The sequence below is a fragment of the Dermochelys coriacea genome, chromosome 13, assembly GCF_009764565.3.
Source record: "Dermochelys coriacea isolate rDerCor1 chromosome 13, rDerCor1.pri.v4, whole genome shotgun sequence".
Lineage (NCBI taxonomy): Eukaryota > Metazoa > Chordata > Testudines > Dermochelyidae > Dermochelys > Dermochelys coriacea.
The window spans coordinates 34,638,186-34,651,645 of record NC_050080.1 but is presented as its reverse complement, the minus strand read 5'-3'; positions in this window follow the sequence as shown (position 1 = coordinate 34,651,645).

The window sequence follows — 13,460 nt, the reverse complement described above, 5'->3', positions numbered from 1 at the left end:
ATGCTGATCAATACGAGCAGTTCCAGACCATCAGAGAGGCGGGGCAAATCGGAGCAAACTGGATGGAGGTAGCAGAGAGGAACAACCCTGGTCACAGTTTGAGTGGATGCCAGAAGGGATACCGCAAGACCACACCATAGCACCAAGGGCAGCTCAAGGCCCCACCTACACCCCAAGGAAAACCCCAGACACCTTATTTTCCCACCACACCATTCTCCAGAAAACCACCTCGCCCCAGTGACCGGTCAGCTGGGCGATGTTTTAAATGTAAAGAGCTAGGGCATGTAAAGGCCAACTGCCCCATGAACCCCAACAAATTACAGTTCATTGCACCGGGGTCACATCAAAGGTCCTCAGGTCCAGATGCCTCCCAGATACCCTCAGAGTGAAGGGAAACTGAGTATAGGCGGGAAGAAGGTTATACTGTGGATGGACACTGGAGCACAGGTGTCAGCTATCCACCAATCCTTAGTGGACCCCATATTCATCAACGCAGAGGCCCAAATGATGATTCAACTCTTCAAGTCAAACTCTTTTGACTTGCCTACAGCCACATTGCCTGTCCAATACAAGGGCTGGTCAGGAATATGGACTTTTGCAGTCTATGATGATTATCCCATTCCCATGCTGCTGGGGGAAGATGTGGCCAATCATGTGAAGCTAGCTAAGAAGGTGGGAATGGTCACCCACAGCCAGGCTAAGCAAGCCTTCACACCTATCCCTGTTTCTGAGCCTTCTATCAGGGCCCCATCTGTATTACCAGAGACCCAGACTGAGGTGGTGGAACTGGACCCCATGCCAATGACTGCAGCAACAATAGTAAATCCAGTCCCAGAAACCCAACCAGACACAGTCCGAGAGCCAGAACTGGTGGAGAAACCAGCACCAAAACCAAAATTGAATCTTGTGCTTGCAACCCCACCTACAACTCCAATGCCAGAGGGCACCACCGAACCTGCACTGGCAGCATCAGCTAAACCTGCTTAAGAGGCTCTGTCAGAGCTTGAAATACAACATAGTGCACCAGCAGAGAGCAGTTCACAGTCAACAGAAACAGCCCCATCACCTACATCGCTTCCAGAGGGACCAAACTCAAGTACATAATCCAGTGAGAAACTGATGTCTCCAGCATCAAGGGAACAGTTCCAGGCCAAGCAGGAAGCAGATGAAAGCCTCCAGGGAGCTTGGACAGCTGCACGGAGCAACCCACCACCTCTCAGCTCTTCTAATCAATCCTAGTTTGTTGTAGAAAGAGGACTTTTACTCAAGAAAACTCTTTTTGGTGGGCACCAGGACAACTGGTATCCTCAAAGGCAGTTGGTAGTTCCAACCAAGTACCAGGTAAAGCTCTTAAGCTTAGCCCACGATCATCCTAGTGACCATGCTCGGGTGAACAGGATGAAGGACCATTTAGGGAAGTCGTTCCACTGGGAGGGAATGGGCAAGGACGTTTCTACCTATGTCTGGTGTTGTGAGGTATGCCAAAGAGTGGGAAAACCCCAAGACCAGGTCAAAGCCCCTCTCCAGCCACTCCCCATCATTGAGGTTCCATTTCAACAAGTAGCTATGGATATTCTGGGTCCTTTTCCAAAAAAAGACCCCCAGAGGAAAGCAGTACATACTGATGTTCATGGATTTTGCCACCAGATGACCAGAAGCAGTAGCTCTAAGCAACACCTGGGCTAAAAGTGTACACCAGGCATTAACAGACATTTTTGCCGGGGTAGCTTGGCTCCTGACATCCTTTTGGATTTGGGAACTAATTTCCTGGCAGGAACCATGAAAAGCCTGTGGGAAACTCATGAGGTAAACCACTTGGTTGCCACCCCTTACCACCATCAAACAAATGGCCTAGTGAAGAAGTTTAATGGAACTTTGGGGGCCTGTAGTGAGGCGACAACTCACCAGCACGATGCCTCCTGCTGGTCATCTCAGGAATTAGCTCTCCAGCATAAGGAGTTCTGCCCCAACAGTATCCCCCACACTCTGGGTCTCCCCCAACCCTCTAAACCCACCTTGCCTCAATGGCTACTGCCAGTCATCATCTAAGCCTCGCTCACTGGGGCAGACTGCTGTGTAATGGCCACTCATCATTGGCAAGCAGTTAGAACCAGCTACCTCTGCCTATTCCGAGGCTGCCCCTCTGCAGTCCCAGTACCTTTCTGGTCCTTTACCAAGGCCTACAGACTGGGGATTTACCAGGCTGGAGCTCTCCAGCTTCCTTTATCTTTCCCCAGCACTGCTCCACTTAAGGTACCTCACTCTCAGGCAGCTAGCCCTTCCTACTACAGGGCTAGAGTGAGACTCCTCCAGCTCTTGCCCCCCAGCCCTCTTATAAGGGCCAGTTGGGCCCTGACTGAGCTGGCCACAGCTGTGGTCAGTCACTCAGTCAGCTTCTCCAGCTGTTCTTAATCCCTTTTCCCAGCCACAGTCCTCTCCAGAGCTGCTTTTATTATTGGATCCCCTAGGCAGCCCTCTCCCAGGACTATTTTAACTCCTTCAGGGCCAGAGCAGGGTGACCACCCCGCTACAGAAGGGAGAGATCTGTCTGCTCGGGCTGCCCTGCTGGCTGGAGCTTTCTCCATCCCTGGGCTGCTGCTGCTGTTTGGAGCTCCCTCCCTGGGCTGTTGCTGTTGGCTGGAGCTCTCTCCCTCCTGGAGGGCCGCTGCTGGCTAGGACCCCTTCTGGGAGCCGTTGCCACTGCTCTTGCTGCTGCTGTGGGGAAGGGGAGACTTGCCGGCCTGCCCCCGCCATCCCCACTCCTCTGGAGGGAGGAGAAGCGAGGACCGCACCACCACCATTGTCACCCCTTCTGCCAGGGTCCTCACCTGGCTGGCCGCTGCCTGCTTGCTGCCTCGTCGAGGAGGAGGAAGGCCGCTGCGAGGAATTGTGGAGGGGGTCGGTTATTGGACTGAGTGACTTGAACAGCTGTGCTCCTGGGGTGGTGGTAGCCTTTTGCTTCTGTGGGGGGCCAGGGGAGAGGCGTGGAGCCCTCCGCCAGTCCTCCTGCCCCCTGCCACATCTTCCTTCACCACCACCACCATCCCTTTTTGCCACCGCCCCCTCCACCAACCCAGCTGACCATCCACACCTGCTGCTCGCCCCTCGACAGGGCTGCTTGCTTCTTCGCCCACTACCATCTGGGACTGTTTCCAGCAGCGAGCAAGGACTGGAGTGAGCCCCACAAGCACTTGTGGGTGCACTCCCCCCTCCTTTATTTGGACGTGGCCCCCCTCCCTCAGTTGCATTTGAATGGGGGGCCTCCCCATTACCCCCCAGCCCAGTTTTTTTCCTCCCTTCCTCCTGTGGTTCTCCAGAAGATTTTTCCCTGGTTGTTTGCCTGTCCCACCCTCACCCCATCCTAGGTTCCTGGGTTTGTTAGTGTGCCTGCCCTGCCCCAACCCTTGCAAGTTTGTTGCTGTGCCTGCCCCGCCCTTCCCCAGGAGTTTGGTTCCCTCCTTTGTGCTCTACTTGCCGCGTCCTCAGTTGTTTGCTGTTCCCCCTGATTCCGATTGACCCCTGCCCCGCCCAACCCACAGTTTGGTGTGCCCATGTCCCCTTTCAGAGCACTTGTGCCCCCCTCTTTTTTAAGTTGTTTACCCTGATCACTGCACTTCCCCTGATGCAATTGTAGTCCTTCCCCATGCGAGTGCAGCCAGAGGAGCCAGCGCCCCACCCTGTGCCCGTGATTGTCCCCGTGTCCTTCTGTTGTTAGCACCCTCCTCCCCTGCCTGCAGCCTAGCAGGGAGGAGTGGTTGCTTCTTCTCTTCCCCCGGTACCCCCCTACTGTTCCCCCCCCCCGCTCATGCTGGTACCCTCCTTCCTGCATACAGTCTAGCAGGGAGGAGTGGTTGGCCCTGTCCCACCTTCCCTATTCCCAATACCCTGTTTGCTAGCCCCTCCTCTCCTCCTGATGTCTAGTTGGGAGGAGTAGTTGTCCATTGTCCCACCCCCGATTTAGGGCCTCCTCCTGCCTCTTTCCACTATGGAGGAGGACCCTGGCCCCAGCCCTGCCCCTGCTCTTGCTCCTATTGCTCCCATATTTCCTCCCTTACCACCACTCTTGCCACCCCAGTGGCTACCCTCTCAGCCACCATTAGCCTAGACTCTGCCACTGCCATGGCTGCCCCTTTCACCGGCGAAAAGGGCCAGGGGAATAAAAAGGGCAAAGGCACCGCCCAGAAAACAAAACCTCCTGTTGGCGGGGCTGCCCTCCCTGCCGCAGCCCCGATATCTGCCACGGCCCCTTACTCCCCAGCAGTTCCCTCCACCAGTTCTGGGGGCACTTCATCCCTAGCCCCTAGAGCGTACGCCCAGGTGGCCGCCGCCCCCCCGCATGCCGCCGCGCCATCTGCCCCGACTGCCACCTCCGGTACCATTCCTGGCGGCCGGGGCCCCTTCCCCTCACTGACCAGGAGGCATGGCGTCCGCTGCCTCCTCGTGTCCGCCTCGCCCCACGTTGAAATGTACATGTGGGTGCTGGCGAGGGTGGTAGGGCCCATGGCCATCTTGGCAGCCTCCAAGATGTATGGTAAGGTTGTGTCCTTCCTAGCATTGGAGGCCGCCGCTCAGGAGGCAGTAGAGAAGGGCCTGGTGGTGGGGGTGTTTTTGTCCCTCTGGAACCCCTGGAGGACTTGGGTGCACGGGTGGTATTGACCTCGGTCCCACACTTCCTGCCCAAAGTTGCCCTGTTGCTTGCCCTCTCCACCCTGGGGAAGCCTATTTCCATCATCAGCTCTCTCCCGCTGGGCTGCAAGGACCCCACCCTCCACCACGTTCTGTCCTTCCACTGGCAGGTGCAGATCCAAGTGCCACCAGCGACGTGTGGCGGGGTGGTGCTTGAGGAGTCTTTCTTGGTGCCCTATCAGGGGGCCCATTATTTGACGGGGGAGGCCCAGTGCTTTCTCTGCCAGGTGACAGGGTATGTCCGGAGGGACTACCCCCTGGCCCGGCCGGAGGAGCGTCTGGGACCCCTGAAACCTGGGAGGGAGCCAGCCCTGTCACCGCCGGTGACCCTGACAGCCTGGCTGCTGCTGCGGCTGCCCCTCCTCCCGTGAAGGAGAGGGCGGCAAGACCTTTGCCAGCTGAGGGGGAGGGCCTGCTCCAGGGGGAGGTTCCCCTCCCCCCATTGTCCTGCTCTTGCTGTCCCATACCCCAGATCGCTTGCCCCCTGGCCCTTGCCCTGCCGACCAGCCCTCCACCTCCACCCACAAATCATGGGCTCGATCCCTCCACTCTGATGAGGAGGGAGAGGAGGCTCCCTGAAAGATGCTGTGGGAGGCTGATTTCACCCCATCTTCCACTGCACCCCCGGAAGGAGCCTGGCAGGAGGCACTAGCCATGAGAGCCATGGAAACGGATGGAGATGCCACCACCCCCCCTTGTTGATTTCCCTCCCGAGGAGGCCTCTAGGAGTTCCCCTGGCCCCTTTGCCATCTGTGCCCCCCGCTGCTTTCGATACGGGGGCTATTACTGCCCCAGTTGCTGGCAGGGAGGACTCTGGGGCTGTGGAGACTGAATTTACACCCATATTTGAGGAGATCGAGGCCCTGGGTCTTACCCTGGTCACCCAGGGGGAGGACAACCCCCTGCCAGCGGACCTCGATCTGGGCAGCGACTCAGTTCCACTGCCCCCTCCTCCTTCTCCCTGCACCTCACTCCCAGTTGTAGCCCCCGCTCTGGTCCTTGGGGTGCACCTGGCCCTTGCTATCTGCCCGGCCGCAGATGGCACCTCACTCGAGGCCACCAAGCCCCTAGGGGTGATGGCCAATGCCAAGAAGTCAGGCCCCGAGCCTCTGGGTGTGCCCTCCACCACCCTGACAGAGTGGTTAACCTCCCCTCTGGAGGGGGGGACCCATTGCAGTTTCCGTAGTGCCTGACACCGTAGCTGTGGGTGACGTGTTTATCACAGCTCCCGTGTCCGGTGTTGGTGAAGGCTCCCCCATGCCCTTGACTCCCACTCCCGGCTGAGAGGAGCCGCACCCTGGCAGCCCAGCTGCTGGGGACCGTAAACCTACTGCTGTCTCCGCTCCTGTTCCTATCTCTGCTCCCGACCCCTCTTCTGTCCCGGTCCCAGTATCAACCCTTGTCCCTGCTTCTGTCCCTTCTTCTGTCCTAGTTCCTGGCCCTGTTCCCACCCCTGATCCCATTTCCATTCCCAAAGTGTGCTTGCCCCCTTCCCCGCCACCTCTCATGCTATTGCTGCCTCCGAGGTTGTCTCATTCCCGTTACTCACGGACAATCCTCAGGGGGTGGTTTTCGTGTCCCCTCTTTCCAACACTATGCGGGCTGCACTGTTCCCTCCGTCACTCCCTCCCATACTGGAGATGGGGATGGGCTGTCTGGTGCAACCGCGCTGGGGCTCCACCCCTTGCTTGCCCGTCTCCGCTGGCCGCAAGGATCTTTCGGGGGCCCATTGGAGGACAGCAGCGGGTTGGCTGCCACATCCCCCTCTGGGCTGAGGGAAGAACTGCAGTTTCCTGCTGTACACTCATGGCTCAAAGGGCAAGGTGCAGCTTGCCCTCCAGTGCTGGGGGGACTTCCACCACATCCTCCGGGCCATGAAGATCCTCCTGAGGGAGGGGAGAGGGACCGGAAGGCAGGGCCTTGTGGTCTACCAGCAGGCCCGCAACTTCTGCAACTCCTTGATGACCTTTGGGGTTGAACATGGTTGTTGTGGGGCCCGCTGGAGGCCGTCGATTCCCCTGCCCGTGAGGATTCACCCCAGCCCTCCCTATGAAGGACACCATCTTTGCTACATTGAATACCAGGGGCTGTAGCATGGGTCTCTGCAGAAGCCAGGTGCTCTCCTTCCTTCAGGAGAGGGGATACTCTGTGATCTTCCTGCAGGAGACCCACACGGCTCAGCCTTCGAGGCTAGCTGGTGGCTGGAGTGGGGGGGATGAGGTTTATTTTAGCCACCTCGGCGCTTGTTCAGCTCGGGTGGCTACTCTGTTCTCCCCCGAGCTATGGCCTGAGGTACTGGGGGTCCCGAGGTTGTGCCAGGTCACCTGCTGCACGTCCAGGCCCGTGTGGAGGGGCTGATACTAAACCTGGTCAATGTTTATGCCCCAAACATGGGCCTGGACTGAGTGGGTTTCTATCGGCAAGCATCGGCCTTCCTCGGCACCCTGGATCCTCATGAGTGCTCAGTCCTGGGGGGGACTTCAACGCCACCCTCAAGGACTGGGACCGCTCAGGAATCGAGACATCCCAGGCAGCCATGGGCATCTTCAGGGAGATCGAGGAGCATCACTACCTAGTGGATGTCTGGCGCGACCACCACCTGGACGATGATGTCACCTTTACCTATGTCTGAGTGGAGGAGGATTGGTTGCGCCACTCCCAGTTGGACTGCATTTATTTCTCATGCTTCCATCTGGCATGAGTCCATGCCTCTGGCATCCGGCTTGCCTTGTTCTCGGATCACCACTTGGTGGCCTTGATGGCCTCTCTCAGTTCGGAGAGGCCGGGACCAGCCTATCGGCATTTTAACAACAGCTTGCTGGAGGATGTGGGCTTCGTGGCGTCCTTCCAGGAGTTTTAGCTGGCCTGGCGTGGGCAGCGGCATGCCTTTCGCTCAGCCAGGAGGTGGTGGGTTGTGGGGAAGGTGTGCGCATGGCTCTTCTGCCGCAACTACACCCGGGGCACCACACAGCAGAGGGATGCAGTGATAGGGCAGTTGGAGCGGGAGGTCTTAGAACTAGAGAGGCGTCTGGCCTCCAGCCCTGAGGATCCACCCCTCCATGCAGCATACCGGGAGAAGCAGGAGGAGCTCGCTGGAAGACCATCGAGCCCAGGGTGCTTTTGTTCGATCCTGCATCCATCTCCTTCAGGAGATGGATCGCGGCTCCCGCTTCTTCTATGCCCTGGAGAAAAGGAGAGGGGCCAAAAATCACATCACCTGCCTCCTGGAGGAGGACGGTACCCTCCTCACAGATCGGGAGGAGATGCGTGGAAGGGTCAGGGCCTTCTACGCTATCCTTTTCTCCTCGGATCCGACCGACGCTGAAGCCCGCAGGGTGCTCTGGACCGAACTCCCGATGGTCAGCGTGGTCAACCAAGACTGGCTGGAGCTGCCTCTCTCTCTGGCCAAGCTCCCGGAAGCCTTCTGTTGCATGCCCACCAATAAATCTCTGGGCATGGATAAGCTGACCGTGGAGTTCTACTGCATGTTCTGGGACGTCCTTGGCCCGGACCTTGTCATCGTCTGGGCCGAGTCCTTGCAAAGCAGGGTCCTCCCTCTCTCATGCCGGTGAGCTGTGCTCACCTTATTGCCGAACAGGGGAGACCTCCACGACCTATGGAATTGGCGTCCCGTCTCGCTCCTCAGCGTGGACTACAAGGTCGTAGCGAAGGCCATCTCACTGCAGCTGGGGTCCATACTGGAGAATGTGGTCCATCCTGACCAGACCTACATCATCCCAGGCTGGACCATATTTGATAACTTGTATTTGGTCCGGGACCTCTTGGAGCTGGGATGTAGGGATGGTCTGTCGTTCACCCTCCTGTCCCTGGACCAGGAGAAGGCGTTCGACAGGGTGGACCACGGGTATCTCTTGGGCACCCTGTGGGTGTTTGGCTTTGGGCCCCAGTTTGTGGGCTTTCTCCAGTTGCTGTACGCTGACACGGAGTGTCTGGTCAGGATCAACTGGATCCTGACCGAGCCGGTCAGCTTTGGGTGGGGAGTATGGCAGGGGTTCCCCCTATTGGGCCAGCTGTACGCTCTGCCGTCTCCTCTGCCGGAGGTTGATGGAGTTGGTGCTTCAGGAGCTGGAGCTGCAGCTGGTCCAGTCGGCGTACACCGACGATGTGCTCCTCATGGTCCAGGACCTGGACAATCTAGTGTGGGTGGAAGCCTGCCAGGCCATTTATTTGGTGGCCTCCTCCACCTGGGTCAACTGGGTCAAGAGCTCTCACCTGGTGGAGCATAGGTCCGCTGCTCTATCTTGGCGTTTATCTATCTGCCATGCATCCTTTTCCACCGGAGAACTAGCAGGATTTGGAGGCCAGGGTGGGTGAGCGGCTGCGGAGATGGACAGGACTGTTCTGGTGTCTCTTCCTGTGAGGGAGGGCGCTGGTGCTGAACCAGCTAGTCCTGTCCATGTTCTGGCACTGGCTCAACACCCTGAGCCTGGCCCCGAGGATCGTGGCCAGACTCCAGAGCATGGCTTTGGAGTTTTTCTGGCAGGGACTGCACTGGGTCTTTGCAGGGGTCCTGAGTCTTCCCCTTGAGGAGGCAGGACAGGGCCTGGCTTCCTTGCGCAGCCAGGTCCATGTTTTCCACCTCCAGGCCCTGCAAAGGCTTCTTTATGGTACAGGTAGTCTGGCGTGGAGCACATTGGCATACGCCTTCCTCCGCCACCTCCGAGGGCTCCATTATAATCGGCAGCTCTTTTTTCTCCATCAGAGAGATCTTCCACAAGACCTCTCTGAGCTGCCGGTCTTCTACCAGGATCTCCTCCGGACCTGGAAGCTTTTTCAGCAACCAGGTCCTTTGTGGCCACCAAGGAGGCAGACCTCCTTGCAGAGCCCCTGAACCTCAGAACCTCAATCTCCGTGTGCAGGTGGCGGAGTCTCCCTCGGTGTGTCAGAGGTTGGTCCTGGCAGAAACCATCAGAGTCGGAGACCTCCCAGGGGGGACTGGGTGGAGTCCCGCGTGCTCGGACGACGCATGGGGCTTTCCACCCTTCCGACCCCTAGGCGTGTACTCCAGGAGTCGAAGGAGGTGAAGGCCGCCTTGTCACCCGATTCTCTCATTTTCCTGCAGTGAGCCCTACGAGAGAGCACTCCCCACCCACCCCTCACCCCTGCCCTCTGGACATCTTTCTTGGGCCCCTGTTCCGCGAGCCCCCCCCCCCCCGGCCTCCCCGCTTCCACACTCCAAGCCGGCTGCATACCCTGCAGTTGGTCCAGTTTTGAATCACGCCCAGAAACCATCTGTACACGCTTGTACTCCACACACTGCACTTCCTCACCCTTGCGTTCTTCCACGACACCAAATGGCAGGACTATCTTCCACCTCAAGAGGGTGAGGAGCCCCAGTGGGCCAGCCTTTATTCCACCATGGCGCACAGGGGACATCGGTTGGTGGTTCCTTCATGGATCCATGAGCATGGGCGTGCACCTGGCGCGGTTCACCCCTACACCCGGGGCCTCCCCCTTTTGCGGCAGGAGGGAGAACCTGGTGCACACCTATCTCGAATGCGCCAGGTTGCAGCCCCTATTCCGACTCTGCCAGAACCTCTTGTTGAGGTTCTGGCTGCACTTCTCCCCACACTTGTTCCTCTTTGCACACCCTATCCATGGCCCCATGAATTCACGAGACCTCCTCATCAGCCTCCTCCTGGCCCTGGCCAAAGTTTCCATCTATAATACCAGGAGGAGGATGTTGGACGAGGGGGTGCTCTACGACTGTGGGGCCTATTTCCATTCCTCCCTAGTTTCGTGCATCCGGGCAGAGTTCCACTGGGCAGCATCCACTGGTTCCCTTGAGAGCTTTGAGGAGCAGTGGCACTGTCGGGGTTCTCTGCTTGGTGTCCCTATCCGGTATCTTCGTTTTGAACCTATGACCTTCATTCTGACCCATTTTTCATTAGTTGTCCCCCACATTTACTTGGTCCCTGGGTCCAGTGGTCCCTCCCGCTAAGCTGGGTGAGGGGCCTTTAGAAGTGGGTAGGCTTGCGCCTGCCCACCTCCTGGGTTTGCCAATAAGACCACACTACAAGGCCATTGTGACGGAGTTGGGACTCACCACCACGGCTCCTCCTGTTGGTCATTCTGGGAATTAACTCAGTCCATGTGGGGCACCCTCCGCTGGTGGTGTCCCATCTATCTCTCGCCCTCTGGCATCTGGACCCGTGTTGCTCCCTTCTTGCGGGGTCCTCTTCAGGACACTGCCCTCCAGCAGTGCCCCCTAGTCCACGCTCACCCCGTTCCGGGGGGGGGTGTTATCAGCAGTTCTTCTCTTCACCCCAGCCACAATGGCCAACCACACCCCAAAGTCTAACCCCTTTTGGCAGCGGTCTGGTGCAGTCTGCGATGGCCACTCCTAACTGCCAGGTGTAAGTGCAAGGGGGAAAGGAGGCCCCAGGTCCACCCTTACTCTGGGTCCAGACCGAGGGACCCTTTGGTGGCAGCCTTCTTGCCTGCCCTCCTTCTCTCCCTTTGTCTGTCTCTCCCCTTCGGCCCCTTTGCACCAGCTAGGCCCTTTCCTCAGGACCTGCAGCCTGGCAGGTACCGGGCTGCAGTTCCCTTATGCTCCCCCCACCTGCCTAGTACTGCAATGTCCCTGGTGCTAGTCTCCTGACACAGGAGACAGACCTTCACACTCTGAGGGCCTTGGAGAGACTGCCTGCCTCTCACCTGGGCAGCCTTTATATAGAGCATAGCCTGGCCCTGATTGGCTGCCTCTTGCTCAGCCCTGATTGGCTCCCCGCAGGCCCTCTCTGATTGGCTGCCTGTCTGTACAGCCACTCTGGCCTGCTGTAGCCCAATCGACAGCCATAATACGTAAATTTGTAAATGAGCACTCCAATATTTGGGACCTAGTGTTGCAGCAGTTGCTTTTTGCCTACAGGGCTGTACCACATCCCAGTTTGGGCTTTTCACCATTTGAACTTGTGTATGGCTGCAAGGTTAAGGGGCCATTACAGTTGGTGAAGCAGCAATGGGAGGGGTTTACACCTACTCCAGGAACTAACATTCTGGACTTTGTGAACAACCTACAAAACACCCTCCAAAACTCTTTAGCCCTTGCTAAAGATAACCTAAAAGATGCTCAGAAAGAAAAAAAGGCCTGGTATGATAAACATGCCAGAGAGAGTTCCTTCAAAGTAGAGGACCAGGTCATGGTCTTGAAGGCGCTCCAGGCCCATAAGATGCATCGTGGGAAGATCCATTTACGGTCCAAGAGTGCCTGGGAGCTGCTAACTATCTCATAGCATCCCCCACCTCAAACCTAAAGCCTAAAGTATACCATGTTAATTCTCTAAAGCCCTTCTATTCCAGATAGTTAAAAGTTCTTCAGTTTACAGACCAGGGAGGAGCTGATGCTAAGTGGCTGAAGGTGTCTACTAGGAAGGAAAAAGTGAAGGTGGCGTGGAAGAGGTGAACCTCTTCATGATCCTTGGACCCATGCAGCAACAGCAGATCAAGAAACTGTGCACTAGCTTCGCGCCAATGTTCTCAGCCACCCCAGAACTGACCAAACAGGCATACCACTCCAATGACACAGAGCTGCAGGAAGAAATCACAGCCAGTGTGGAACAGGCTGTCCAGCACTGTCTGTGATTTGGGGCGGGGGGTGTCATAAATATACACAGGGCAGCTATCCTGAATTGCCTTAGCTGTAACGGGTTAATCAGTTCAATTAACCTAGTTGGCACCTGACCAGAAGGACTGTTTATGCTTCAAACATCTCTCTGTCTATGTTCTTATACCATAACATTGGCACGAAGCACCTTGGAGCATGTATCAGAGCAACACCAGTAGAAAAACCAAACAAAGAGAGTTTTGCAAGGAGCATTTGATTTAAAAAAAAAAATCTAAGCAAAAATAAAATGTCAGTAAAACAGTCTTGGGTGTTAATAATATTCCTGAGATGACCAATATCATTCAGATTAAGGGTAGGTGAGAATTTTACAAATTTTGATGAGAAGCAACAGATTTTATTTCAAATGTTTTTTTTTAAATGAGAGATACAAGGTGAGTGAGCTCTCCAGCTACACAACACCCTTCTTGTCTGGAAAAAGCAATCAGAGTGTCCTGAGTTGTAACCTCTTTTGTCCAATGCCTGCAGAGGTGCTAATTGTCCACTTCACTCTAACTAGTTTCCTGCAATACGATAACCCCTTAACTTTATCAGTTTGTCCCACCTTGTATTTAGCTGGGACACTCTGATTATTTTGTCCAGACCTGAAGAAGAGCTCTTTTTAGCTCCAGAGCTCATCTATTCCATTGAAGTTGGTTCCATTCAAGCTATTGCCTCACCCACCTTCTCTCATTCATATCCTAGGACCAACCTGGTTACAGCACCACTGCAAGCAACACTTTAATATATATATATATATATATATAAAATAAATATATATATATATATAAGTTTTGGTGCCCTTCCTATCTTCCCTACTTAATTTCAAGTTCATCTGTTCAAGTGTTTTGTACTTTGAAAAATACTGTCATATTGTCCTGATATAGAATCACAGAATCATAGGTCTGGAAGGGAGCTCGAGAGGTCATCTAGTCCAGTCCCCTGCACTCATGGAAGGACTAAGTATTATCTAGACCCATCCCTGACAGGTGTTTGTCTAACCTGCTCTAAAAATCTCCAATGATGGAGATTCCACAACGTCCCTAGGCAATTTACTCCAGTGCCTAACCACCCTGACAGTTAGGAAGTTTTTCCTAATATCCAATCTAAACCTCCCTTGCTGCAATTTAAGTCCATTGCTTCTTGTCCT